Raw genomic sequence first — 14,774 nt, 5'->3', positions numbered from 1 at the left:
AGACAGCAAAGGACTTGGAAGAGATTTTGAACGGAATGTGCAGCGTCTTCAAAGGAGGATATAAGATGGACATCAACAAGAGCAAAGCAAGGATAATGAAATGCATTTGAATAAAATCATATGATGCTAAGGGATTCAATTTAGGGAATGAGACGCATTAAAGCTGTAGATGGTCGAGGTAGGGAGGATATAAAATGTATACTGGCAGTGGCCAGGAAAGTATTTCTGAAGAAGAGAAATTTTTTGACATAGAATGAAGATTTAAGTGTTAAGAAGTCTTTTTTGCAGATTTTTGTCTGTAGTGTAACCATATAGGGAAATGGATCATGCACTATGAACAGTTTAGATAAAGAGAAAACAGAAGCTTTCGAAATGCGGTGCTAAAGAAGAATGTTTAAGATTAGATGCGTCGATAACGTAACTAATGACGGAGTACTGAATAGACTTGGGAGACAAGAAAGTTGTTGCACAACTCAACCAAAAGAAGGGATCAGTTGGTTGGACACATTCTTAGACATAAAGGGATCATCAGTTTGATACTGGAGGGAAGTGTGGAGAGTAAAAATGGTATAGGGAGACCAAGTGATGAATACAGTAAGCAGATTTAGAAAGATGTAGGTTAGAGTTGTTATTCGGAGATTAAGATGCTCGCCCTGGGTAGAGTAGCTTGGAAAGCAGCATCAAACCAGTCTTCGGACTGAAGACTACAAAAACAACGACAATAAGCATTTTTACGTTCAACTTGCCATTACAAATAATACATCAAATGAAAGAGCATCTCAAATAGCGTTTGTTACATGTGTTTCAACGTCAGCACCATTCGTCACACATCGAGTTCTTCCCTTGCCTTGGTCTGTGTGTTCGAGTAAATTTTGAAACAATGCAGTTTCTAAGGTCGTGTAGATCTACTGGTACCGGAGGCACATGCACGTGGTCCTTTATAAACCCCCAAAGAAGAAAGATCGAATGGCGTCGTGTATTGTGCGAACGCGGAAGTTATGCAAAACAAGCTCTGTCATCCAGGCCGTTGCGGCCAATCCAGAGACCAAATACAATTTCGTTTAACCAGTCGTATATTGTGCTATGCCAATAAGCTGGAGGGCTTTCGTCTTGCCAAATAATATTCTGTGGTGCTGCTTCTCCCAATTGAGGGAATAGCCATAGCTCTAGCTCACCAAGACAAGAGACACCAGTTACATACGCCTCACAAAAAAGAAGGTCCACATAAACTTTTCACCTGGATGTGGCACAAAAGACATTTAATTTAGAGGGTCTAGTTTCAACTGTACCATCTCGTGGGGATTTTCTGTCCCCAGATGTGCACATTATGTTTGAAACGTCGACTCAACACTGAAGACGATACGATCCAAAACATATCCGTCGTCGTGTAGCAACATGTTGTTTACAAAGTTAACACATAAATCGGGCTCTGTAGATTTTAGAACTCGTAACGACTGCGAACGGTAAGGATGCAAGTATAAGCGTCTCCTCATAAGTCTTCAGACAGATATCACTGGAACTGCATTTCGAACTCATTTCTTGGAGCTACCTGTGAAGAACTCTCGCTAATTCATCGCACTTTTGATCGTTTAATACCCTTCCCTTTATGTACAGGTGTGCAAAGGATCGGTTTGAGTTCCTCTTTCATTTGATGTATTATTTATAATTAGGAGTTGAACGTAATAAATGCTCCAAAGCTTTAAAGCCCGTATATTAATTTTGAACCCCCTGTGTAGTTCTAGTAGTTCTATCTGCCTGTTTAAATAGATATATTTCAGTGATATTTTTCATCTCCTTGGGCAATTCATTACACAGTTTTTTTCCGTGGCAGAAGATGGTGTTTTGAGTCTTTTGTTTGTTTTTCTTGGGTAAATGTAAGGCCAATATCTAGGGGACTGTTAGTTAAGTGCCGATATGCACCAAAAAGTAATACAGGGATTCATTTGGTGTAGTAACGATGTCAAGTATCTTAAATAGTTGTTTACAATGGGCCCGACTGCTACTTTAACTAATTATTCTTAAGGCTATTTTCTGCAGTTTGAAAATTCTCTCCATGTTTGTACCTCTTATAGACAGAAAAGAACATAGCTAACAACGAATGACCTTTATAGAATTTAACGCGATCCACTACGAGACATCTCGACAGCTTACGTAATGAATGAACCGGAGAGACGACCGGTGGACCCCTTAGCTGGGGGTCGTCTGCAGTCAGAGGGTTGGAACCATCTCAAAACAGCACCCTCATTGGGCAACGATGATTACGCATTCAGTCCACGGATAGGTCAGTGACAGACATACATTCGCACAGTAGGAAACAAAATACACATACATTATACACGGGACATTTACAGATATCGGAGAAAATGTATTTGACCACAATGAAGAAACGCTTTCAGAGAGTGTAGGTATAATCAGCGATGGGTAAAAAAGTCATTACATAATAATCGATAGTCGTTTAGTCTATTGGCAAGAAGTATGGAGTCTGAAGACAAGGACGGTATACAAGAGGGAAAAAAATGATTTAATATATGATGACGATACATTTTGCATTTGAAAAGATAATGGCTCCCGAGAGACAGTTCTGATTTTTCTGCTGATTAGGGAGAAAAGACTCAATAAAAGCCTAGATGCACCTTCTGAGGATTTTTGAGCTAGATGAAGCGTACACACTTAAAACCGAAAACGAAGCAAGATATTTGAAATCCCAAGGAAAAATGAGTAAGCTGTAAGGAAGGATGGATAATTTAGAATGCTTATAAGAAATGAGAGGAAACAATACGAATGGAAGATCAACAAGGCATTGCTCAAATTAAAATGGCGGAAGACAGGATTGCAGGGTTTCACCCTAGGGTTCTATTTGTACATCGAAGAAACAACGGCAGAAACAAAAGAAAAGTTTTTATATGATACATCTGTGGAAGTTGCTCTACAACGATGTTTCATATGAAAGTCAATCATGAAATATGGCATGCTTATAAGAGAAGACGAAGGAAGCGTTTGAGATATAGCGCCGGCCGGAGTGGCCGAGCGGTTCTAGGTGCTACAGTCTGGAACCGCGTGACCGCTACGGTCGCAGGTTCGAAACCTGCCTCGGGCATGGATGTGTGTGATGTCCTTAGGTTAGTTACGTTTAATTAGTTCTAAGTTCTAGGGGACTGATGACCTCAGAAGTTAAGTCCCATAGTGCTCAGTGCCATTTGAACCATTTGAGATATAGCGTTGCAGAAGTGTGCTGAAAACTTAGTGGACTGACTAGACATCAGGAGATGATTTTGTGAAATATATGGAGAAAAAAATAATTAGAAGGAACTGCAAGGAGATAGAAGATGTGTTATGACATAAAGGAATAACTTCCGTGGTACAAGAGTACGGATGGGCAACCGGGGCTCACGGAACGGATTTGGCCCACTATTGCTTTCAATCCAGCCTGTGGAACGAATTTATGGGAGAGGGAGTACGAGGCACTCGTGTTGTACTCTGCACGGTAAGCATTTTCGAATGTTACCACCGACACTCGGCTCGCCTCGAGTTTGCTGCTGATGACACAGATAAGCCAAACATTTGCTTACTCAGGGCATATGTAGTGCCATTTTACCTCCGCTGGATTTTAACAACAAGGAGAGACAGCGTTCCAGTGTGAGCTCGAAGCTACAGGCCACGTGTTCATTTGTGTACGCAGAGTGGGGGAAACAGAGCACACGGTTTTGAATGGGTGCGGGGAGAAGTATTTTCACCTCTGGATCAGTGCCGACAACACACTCCGGTTATTTACTGCTTGCTGCCTTCCTCTGTGCTACACTTTAGTAAATCACAAACTTTGGTAGTAGGTGACAATGGCACGAAAGTTATTGACTACTCGCGGAATGTGCCTGTTTGAACAACGTCAGCAAATGTCGCAACTTGGTGAGCAAGGGGCCGGCCGTGGTGGCCGAGCGGTTCTAGGCGCTGCAGTCCGGAACCGCGCGACTGCTACGATCGCAGGTTTGAATCCTGCCTCGGGCATGGATGCGTGTGATGTCCTTAGGTTAGTTAGGGTTAAGTAATTCTAAGTTCTAGGTGACTGATGACCTCAGATGTTAAGTCCCATAGTGCTCATAGCCATTTGAACCATTTGGTGAACAACTTGACTATCTGTTATCGGCTCACGCGTTAAGTTTCTGCGTTAGCTGTCTGTAAATTCTGTGCAGGTGTTTAGGTTCGTCTTTACTGAGTTCGTTCACAAAATGTCTGCCCTTAAGAAGAGAAAAATAGATGCTGAATGACGTAAATTCGAGGAGAAATGGATGGAGGATTATTTTTTTTAATACCATGTACAAATATAAACTTGTTTGTTGATTGTGCAGCTAATAACTATCTGTTGCGAAGCAATATAATATGAAAGGTTCTTTTCTGCTAAACACATTGCACAAAAACAGCTTTAGGGTAACAGCAGAAAGACAAAGTTAAAACATTAATTTCCAACTTGGACGATTAACAGCAAATTTTTGCCAAACCGGGACAGAGTGCGACAATTCGATTAAAGCTAGATTTGTAATAAATAGAAAAATTACCAAATAGTTAATGCCTTTTGCTGAAGGCGAGCTCGTTAAGGAGTTTCTCTTAAACACTGCAGATGTACAATGTCCTAATAAACAGGAGAAGTCCGAACAAGTAAGTTTATCGAGAAGAACAGTTGTTCGACGAATTTGTGTGATCATGCTACCACATCGAAACATTTGAGATCAGTTTCGAGGAGAGCACTGATTTGATAGAAACATCTCAGGTAGTAGTTTTTTATCGTGGTGTCGATGGGGTTATATTATAACTGAAAAATTATTACCATTACAGCCATTAAAGGAAACCACTGCAGGTTTAGATAATTCTGAAGAAGTGAAAACTATCGGAAGTTCAATCCACTGTGGAGTCTACTCACTCAAGTTTGTTCTGATGGTTATATTAGCATATTAAATAAAAAAAGATTTGAATTAAATAATGAGAAATTCAAAGATCACAAAGACACTTATTGAGTCTAAATACACCCGACTGCCAACGATCTTTACAAAAAGTAAATAACAACGGCTTCAGTCAATGGAACATGAACAATTAGGAAAATGACACAAGCTTCATTACATGGTCCTATGAAATAATTAATAACACAGATTCATCAACTTGGGGGGTGCTAGCGCATATGTAGCTTGTTTTATTTTCAGATCAGATGGTAAGGAACCATGACAACAGAATGAATTCACTAACGATAATTGTCACATTACGATTCGAAGACAAATTGTTAAGGATATACGTTTGTTCTGTTGTTATAACTAAACCTACTGGGGTAAAAACATGGTATCGGACAGATACTGAACTGATGAAAAGCGCCTTAAATTGCATAAACAAAAGACGCGGTAAAAATAGTTATCTATGTCGGTACTCGTTTGATTGCATGTATGCTATTATAAAACATAGTATTGCTTATTGGATGCAAGGTAAAGGACACATCGGAGGTTCCTGTTACAACTACTACGTTCAAGATCCGACGAAACTCCGTTAACTCGGTTAATAGTGTTCAAGTAGAGATAGTCGCGAAATGATGAGGTGTCATAATTACTGAAGGCTACGATGCACTCATACGGGGATCATTGGTTGACTTTAAGTTCCACTTGTATCTGAAACCAATAAATGGTCAAGACTACAGGACACGTGAATACTTTAAAATCACACGAATTCTGACAGAAAAACGTAGAAACTCTAAAGAATAAACTCGTATTTTAATTTGGAAATAAATTAAAGCATGAGGCTCTGAGTTCATTGATCTTTAAGAATACTTGGGAGTGTCTCCTTACGGACAACGGCTGCCTCACAGAGATGCCTTCTAAATACGAAAACTGCTTAAATACAACCGACGACGGAAGCAGGAAAGTAGTTACTGAATTGTGACACATAACGAATATTAATAGAAAGTCGCTGCATGATGAAATAAATAATCGACACCTAACTCAGTGACGACGCTGTGCCATACTTCTGACGCGCCGACCACTACCAAAATTTTGGCCCAAGCCTAGATTCCTAGAAGCTCGTCCTCGCTAAGGGAAGGGAATAGGTGGTACCGTTACCCGTTTAACAAGTGGTTGCAAGCAACGGAACATCGCTGCCACACCCTTCATTTACCGATAGCCCTACAAGTACCAAAATACTTCAAGGCTGCTGTAGCTCATGCACACCGGAGTTGAGGCTGTGAATCCCTGTCGAACTTTTAAAACAGACCGATTCATCCACCCAGTCACTCATAAAGATTTACGAAAGGGAAAGTGGATTTAAAATGTACTGTTGTATAATAAATAAACAAAATACAGCATCCCTCTCACTTTTCCTCCAAAGGTGCTTCGTACCGGTAAACGAATGAGATTCATTGTAACTCACGTATTTGCAACTCACTTGAAGGTGCAAACCTAAAGGTTGTAAGAAATGGAACTGACAGTAACGTTTCAATAGCAATGTAGCACTCTATAACAGATCGTTCTGGGGAGAGTCGAAGGAAGAACAGCAGTTGGAAGACACTGAGATCATGCGTCATGAAGAAGAGTGAAACAAACTACAAAATGAAAAACAGAGACCTGTATACAGGAAGCTGTTTGAGAAATGTCATATCACCAACATAAAGAGTCAGAAAGAGTAGTAGAAGAAAACGATGTACATACAGGGTAAAATGGGTATAGGTGCAGGTATTTCTACTGGCGACTGAGGATGGTGTACTGAACAACATGAAATTAGTATTTACATCATTTGCTGACTAATAATTATATCTATACAACTTGTATGTTTTTAGCCGGTTAGTACCTCAAAGTATGTATGGCAAGAGCAAGCCATTAATCCTTAACTTCCCCAGGCCAGAAGTTCAGGTGTTGAAGTGGGGATACATGGACTCAAAATCTTTAGTCTAGACTGACAGCCGCAGTCTACTAACAATGAGACGGTACGAAGTTCCCCTTGCCTATTTGATACGTTTTTACAAGCTGTTTAAGGCACGACCAGGAGAACAACAAGTGTATTTTGGTAGGCGCAACTATCAACATTTTCGAGAAAATCGAATTTGAAAATTTTAGAAGTGCTCATCTATTTAGTATAGTTGCTAATAGGCAACGTGTCGCAGCCGAGCGAGTAAGCACTTAGTTTTATAAGCACGAGGTTTTTGGAACGAATCTCGCTGCCAGTACTGCTATTTTGTGAGTGATCTGTACCAATATTCAGTGCTTACAAGGGAACTTCCCCATCCCACCCCCCTCAGATTTAGTTATAAGTTGGCACAGTAGATAGGCCTTAAAAAACTGAACATAGATCAATCGAGAAAGCAGGAAGAAGTTGCATGGAACTATGAAAAAAAATAAGCAAAATATACAAACTGAGTAGTCCATGCGCAAGATATGCAACATCAAGGACAATATGAACCCAGGAGCGTCGTGGTGACGTGTTTAGCGTGAGGAGCTGCTGAGCGAGAGGTACTTGGTTCAAATCTCCCCTCTAGTAAAAAGTTTAATTTTTTTATTTTCAGACAATTATTATCTGTCCGTCCGATGCGAGGTAACTGCGCCGTAGTATGGGGACGTTGTATGAAAACGTTAAAAACGTATGTTTTGACACAGGAAAAACTGTGCGACTGTGAAGCTGTTGCATTCATTTGTTGCAGTTTATGTGACAAACTCTTACGATTTCATCACTTTTTTGGGAGTGATTATCACATCCACAAGAAAACCTAAATCGGGCAAGGTAGAAGAATTTTTTTACCCATTCGCCAAGTGTACAAGTTAGGTGGGTCGACAACATATTCCTATCATGTGACACACATGGCATCACCAGTGTCGTATACAATATATCAAACGTGTTTTCCTGTGGAGGAATCGGTTGACCTATGACCTTGCGATCAAACGTTTTCGGTTCCCATTGGAGAGGCACGTCCTTTCGTCTACTAATCGCACGGTTTTGCGGTGCGGTCGCAAAACACAGACACTAAACTTATTACAGTGAACAGAGACGTCAATGACCGAACGGACAGATCATAAATTTGCGAAAATAAAGAACGTAAATTTTTCACTCTTTTCGATGTCTCCCCCCTCCCATTCTGGGGATGTGAAGTGGTACAAAGGATGCAGTTGGTGTATTATTGTGATTTTTTTAAATTTTATTTATTCATTTATTTATTTTGAATTTTTTTTAAATTGTTTTTTTTTCATTTTTTTAAAAATTTTTTTTAACAGTAAGGAACTGAAAACTAGTAAGTGCACTCCTTGCGTCGAGTTGGGGACGCACATAACTAAAACCATGCTAATAGTTGTAGAAAAAGGCATAAAGAAAGAGAGCAAAGTGCGGGGCGAAGGAAACCATGAAACAAAACTGAAGGGTGGAATCCATACCACCATTAACCAGTGCTACATCTTGCACTGGATGGGGAAACTAAAACTGCGAAGACCTGTTCGCACCGGGGACAAAAAGAGGAAATGGGGCAAATACTGCTACAGAGTGTGAGGGTTCACAACGAAACTCTCCATCTGCTGTATCATCCAGGTATGACTTCTCGTAATGATGAAAGTAGATCCCACGTCGTACCGTGTAGTGTTCTATCATCGTATTGTAATTTTAGCTTCTCTTACCCGTGATGTTCCAGCTACGTGGAGGGTCGTGGAACGCACTCCACAAAAAATTGGAAAAATATTGTCGATACTTGGGTTACGGAGGATCTTGCAATGTCGTTTCTGCAAATAGTTCCAAAAGTCTAAAGTGTCCTTAGTGCCGTCTTGAAACAAATAATGCACTACATGTCCACGAAGCCACGTCATTGCATTAGTTTTAGTGCGTGGGTAATACGTTTCATCCGGGAATAAGATAGTCTTGGGGTCGATATGATTCGGCGTTACCCGAAGGAAGTATGCTGACATTTGCCTCACTAAGTGCCACACTGCCGTAGACTCGCCACAGCTAAGACGGTGTTCATCGTCGTCTTGAACGCCACAGTTCGTGCACGTGGGTGAGTCCACCATGTGGATCGCATGTAGCCTTGATCTGGTCACCTGCTTACCGTTGACAGTGATATACCACATCGCCGTGACGTCAGTGTCCAGTGTTACGTGGTGAATTGTCCTCCACACTACTCGCCAGTTGACGTTCGGGTGCTTACTCTCCACGACGTTATCGGGTTGTCCACGTTGCATGACCCTATAAACCGTCTTTGCCGTCGCCAGTTGAGTCGCTGGTAAGGCAAGTCGAACGTAACTGAGTTCGAGGTAAAAGACACCGATGTAGAAGAGCGAGGAGGGGACATGGTGTATCGGCACAGGCGGCAACAGGAAGGGCGGTGCTAGTTCTTCTATTAACAAACTGGTCAGACTGTCCGGACGGCGGTGCCGTATTTTGACTAATGTGCTCACAAATAGGGCGACCGCTCTGTCATAAACGTGATAAAGGCCAAGCCCTCCCCGATGGGGGGGAAGGGTGAGAGTCTCATATTTGATCTTGAAAAGCATTCCTGAACTCTCGAAGGACCCAAAAGCCGCATGTATACGGCGTGCTAACATCACCGGTATAGGTAATATCTGGGCGATGTGCGGAATGCGTGACGCTATATGTGAGTTAACATACTGGGTCCGTTGGACGATGTCCAGGGCTCGTAGGCGGTTGTTGGCAATTCCAGTCCGAACATTCCGTAAAAGCCGTCGAAAGTTGTGAGCAGCGGTCCGTCGTATATCGTCTGTAAAGTCAATGCCGAGACATTTCAAACTATCTCTGAGCTGTAAGGGGGTGACACTGTTCTCAGACAATCCGACCCCGATGTTCATCGCCACCGATTTTGCGACGTTGATACGACTACCAGCGGCCATGCCATATTTCGTTATCCAATTTAGTGCGCTAGCGGTGTCGTCACCGTGGCGGATGACAATCACCAGGTCGTCAGCGTACGCTTTACACCGGAAAGTGTGGCCTCGTAACGTCATACCCGTTAGTCGTTGGCGCAGGCCGCAGAGGAGAGGTTCCATGGCCACAGCGTAAAGTAAAGTGGACAGAGGGCACCCTTGGCGTATCGATCGAGAAATGGTGAGGGGCTGCGAAGGGCGGCCGTTGACGATCACCTTGGACGTCGCGCCACGGAGTAGTCGCATGACGACAGTGACGAATGGCTGTGGGTACCGCATATGTCGGAGGACCGCTTCCAAATAGTTGTGGTCCACTCGGTCGAAAGCTTGACTAAAATCGATTGCCGCCAGTGCACCCTTCAGACGACATGCCCTCGCCAGTGAGATCAAGTCACGATATTCACTGAGTGCTGTTTGAATATTATTGTCGCCTCCTAATGGCGTTTGATCGGGTGAGATAACAGTTCGTAGGGTCTGGCGTATCCGCGACGCCAACAGTCGAGAAAAGATCTTAAAGTCGCAGTTCAATAGCGTCAACGGGCGGTAGTCCTGCAGTCGTGAGCCACCGGACGGTTTGTGAATAGGAATAATCATCCCTTCCACAAGGGCCGCAGGGAGCGGCACGTCCGGGGATAGGAGTTCGCGACAGATGTCCGTCCATCGGGAGGCTAATAAATGTTGAAAAGTCCGGTAAAATTCCAAGGGGAGGCCATCAGGACCCGGAGACTTGTTGACAGCACCTTTTCGAAAGGCGTCGATCACTTCTTCTTCTGTAATTTCTTCCATCAAGGCCGCTTCCATTGCCGGGGTGACGGTGCCGTAAATCGTCTGAGAGACGTCCTCCAGTGCTGTCGGTTCAGGGGTCTGAGCGGAATAGAGTTGGGAATAATGATTGTAGAACGCTGCGTTTATGTCTTGTTGCGTGGTGAGGCGATGACCGTCCTCCGTGTCGATGAAGCGTATCAGCGCTCGTTGGCGTCGTTGACGTTCACGAAGGACGTGGAACATTGACGGGCGTTCGCTCGGTATCCGATCCTGCGTCCTCGAGCGGATGACTACTCCCTCTAGGTGGCGTCGCATATGAGCGAGGATCTGAGCCTTAGCACGGTGGACCGCCGTTTGTCGTTCCGGAGACGGCGCCATAGCATCGCAGTCGCGCAGGACCCGGAAGTAAAAGTCGAGTGTATGTCTTCGCCAGGTAGCGTGGTCACGACCGTAGGTTATCAACGTTCGCCTCAGCGCCGGTTTGGCGCAGTCCAACCACCAGCGGATCGTTGTGGGATATGCACGGAGGCGATTTTCACACGAATGCCACGTATCCTCAACGGCTTGGCGGCAATCCGGGTACGACAGGTGAGCGATGTTTAATTTCCACGGGCTGCGGCTTCTCCACACTTGTTGCCGCCGCAGGGTGACGGCACAAATGTAAGCTGAGTGGTCCGAGAATGCTGCAGGCCACAGTTCCGCATCCTGTGTTCCAGCGGCGAGAGAGCGTGAGACATAAATCCGATCGATACGACTGGAAGAGTGACTTGTGAAGTGCGTGAATCCCGGTCGGTGGCCGTGAAGATGTTCCCAAGTGTCCACCATCTGCAGGTCTCGAATTAGCGTCCCGAGTTCCGGGCACGGATTATGTCGTGGGAGTTGATCTCTGGGCGCCAGTACGCAATTGTAGTCACCTCCAAACACCAGATGGTCGTGGCGGCCTTGGAAGAGCGGGGCAACGTCTTCCGCAAAGAATCGTGAACGTTCGCGACGTTTGTCCGTCCCGGAAGGTGCGTAGATATTGATAAGGCGGACCCCCAGTACTGTGAGTGCCATTCCTCTTGCCCCAGGCAGAAACAGGATATCGTCCGCCACTATCCCTTCCCGAAGAACTACAGCGACACCGCTGCCTGTTGGGGAAGCTGGAGAGACGCAAGCATCGTAACCGTACATGCCTGGGAAGTCGTCGACGTACACCTCCTGGAGAAGGGCTATGTCGATGGAAGCAGAGTTCAACATATCCTGAAGCAAGGATAACTTAGCGCGCGTCCGTATAGTGTTAATGTTTATAGTTGCAACGCGATAAGTTTGAGGTCTATCCACAGCATCCGTGTTGGCCATCAATACCCTGGTAAGGCTGTCTCGTCACTGTAACTGACGGCGGGAAAGGATCAACACTGGTGGGGTAAATTTCCCCCCGTGTCGTCCGACACGACGGGCAAGGAGTGTTCCTCACAGTCGTCCGCCCAGTCGCCATGAAACACCATCGGCTGTTGGTGGCTGTTAGTGGCTGCTGCGGCACTCGGCGCTGACTCCATCGGCTCTGCTGGCTGGGAATCGGCAGCGGATGTCTGCTTGTGATCCTGCTGTGCTGTGGGGTCTGAGGGGCTGAAGCCGTCACCACGGCGATCTGTTGAGTTTGAAGTTACAGCGGCCTCTGTACCGCCGGTACCGTCGTCGGAATTTCCATAGTCCATGTCAGACGATCGCTGCAAACACTCGTCCGATGGAGCACGCCGCCGTCTCTTGTGTTTTCGCGGGGAACGCTGTTTACGGACGTGTGTTTCAGTATCTGAATGTGGGTGGATTTCGTCAGCTGCTCCGGTGTCTGGAAGAAAAGCTGCTGTCGGCACAACCCGTGGGTCAATGTCCATTCTGGCATCCACGCCTTCTTGCAAGGTCCATCGGTGATTATCTTCAGGTGGGGGCGCAGTTGTAGAGGCCGGATCCTGTACTGCAGAAGCCATTTTGGTCTCTCCATCGCGGGCGGCTATCGGACTACTGTCGTCAGCATCGGAAAGAGTTGCTGCCCGTGTAACTTCGGCGTAATTGAGAGGAAGGGTCGTCACCGTAGAAGGAGTCATAGATTCACCTGTCGGGATTTGAGTAAGCCGTCGTCGGAGACAATCCGACCGGACGTGCCCTTCTTGGCCACAACCAGAACAAGTGCGTGGCTGACCGTCATACATAATGATCGCCCTACATCCGCCGATGACAAGATATGACGGAACATGTTTGGTCAGTTCAATTTTAATCTGTCGTACCCCGTTAAGAACGGGGTACGTTGTAAAGGTGGTCCATTTTTCGGCCATATGGCTGATCACTCTGCCGTAGGGCTGGAAAGCCGCGGTGACTACGTCCGGTGGTACTTCGAAAGGGAGTTCGAAGACGCGTATCGTACGGAGGCCAAGCCCCGCGTGATCGATAGAGACCGCCCCAATATGGCCATCAGAATGTTTGAATTTAAGATCGTTCGCATGTGCGCTCACGATTCTGTTGCACACCTCGTCACTTACTAGCTTGACGTAGACAACACTGCTCGTGATAGAGAGGTGGATACCAATTATGTCTCGCGGGTCAATTTTAACGTCGTCACGTAGAAAACGTTCCACTTCAAAAGCTCGCGGTCGTGCATGATCGGTTTGAAAACTGATCTTGATTGTGGTTTGTCTGTATGAATGTGCCATGTTGCGTCGGTAGTGATGGACTCTAAACTAGCGGCGACGAAGTAGTAAACAACTACGGGCACTCGCGACCGCGCGGACGGGACGTAAACAAGACGTCCTCGCCGCAGCGCTGCGGAAAGCAGACTGCCACTCGAGGGAAGATTTGAACCAAGGACCGCTCGTTTCGTAGTTCTTCACGCTAACCACGGGACCACGGCGCTCCTGAGCTCACCTTATCCCTGATGTTGCATATCTTGCGCATTGACTGCTCAGTTTGTATATTTTGCTTATTATTTTCATAGTTCCACACAACTTCTTCCTGTTTTCTCAATTGATTTGTGTTCAGTTTTTCAAGGCCTATCCACTGGGCCAACTTATAACTAAATCTGAGGGGGGTGCGATGGGGAGGTTCCCTCGTAAGCTTCGATATGCGTGGTACGCCGCAAAGTTGCGTAACGAGCGAGAACCGTTTATGAATATAAGCCAAGTTTGTTTTGCCGTATACACAGTGAAAACAATTATCAACATTCAAAAATTCAGTGTTCCTTACATCTGCGGTCTGTCGTGATAATTATTGTTTTCTAAATTTCTACAGTGAGTGTCACCCTAGTGTGTGAAGTGCTGCATAGGTTACATATTATACTTGTCTCAAATTTAGGTACAATAACACAAATACTACACCGATTTCATTAGAAGTTCTCGTGAATCCCTTTTTCATTTAAAAAAATCACTTTTTTGTCCCGTCTTTCGAGTTAAAGTTTAGAAATGTAGTAAATAAGTAAGTACATACTGATCCTTTTCGCCGTCATAGTAAATCTGTTATTAGAATTACGTGTGGGAGAAAAATGAACTACCAGCAGCGAGAGTCAGCCCTGGGAACTCACGCATACGAATATAAGTGCTTATACACTCGGCTGTGAATTCCATAAACACTATTGCTTGTACAAAGTTTACAGCATAAGCACGCCAAAAAATTTTATACTTGGTTCTTTCGAAAACTTTGAAAATTTGCGTCTTCCTATTTGCTACTACTACTACGTGATCAGGCCCAGTGGACCGCACGTATCTACAAGTTTCCTCCTCCACTGTATTCTGTCCATTGTTGCTATCCGCCATCCGTTCACATCTATTGATACTTGGTTTAAATCTTCACGGAGTCCATCTCTCCAACGCTTCTGACTGTCTCTCTACTGTAGGTGTGAAATCCAGGAGCTTCCGAGGCCATCTGTGATCCTCCATCCGGGCCACGTGGCCGGCCCACTGCATTCGTTTGGCTTTAACAGTTCCCGCTATGTTGGGCTGCTGGTATAGTTCATCAAGCTCTTGGTTGTATCTGATCATCCATTCCCCTGTATCTGCATCCAAAACCGGACCGAAGATCTTCCAAAGCACTTTTCTCTCAAAAACAAGAAGCTTATGGAAGTCCTGTTTCCGGATACTCCATGTACAGCCATATAGAACAACA

The sequence above is a fragment of the Schistocerca serialis genome, chromosome 9, assembly GCF_023864345.2.
Source record: "Schistocerca serialis cubense isolate TAMUIC-IGC-003099 chromosome 9, iqSchSeri2.2, whole genome shotgun sequence".
Taxonomy (NCBI): Eukaryota; Metazoa; Arthropoda; class Insecta; order Orthoptera; family Acrididae; genus Schistocerca; species Schistocerca serialis.
Note: the sequence above shows the minus strand (reverse complement) of the source record.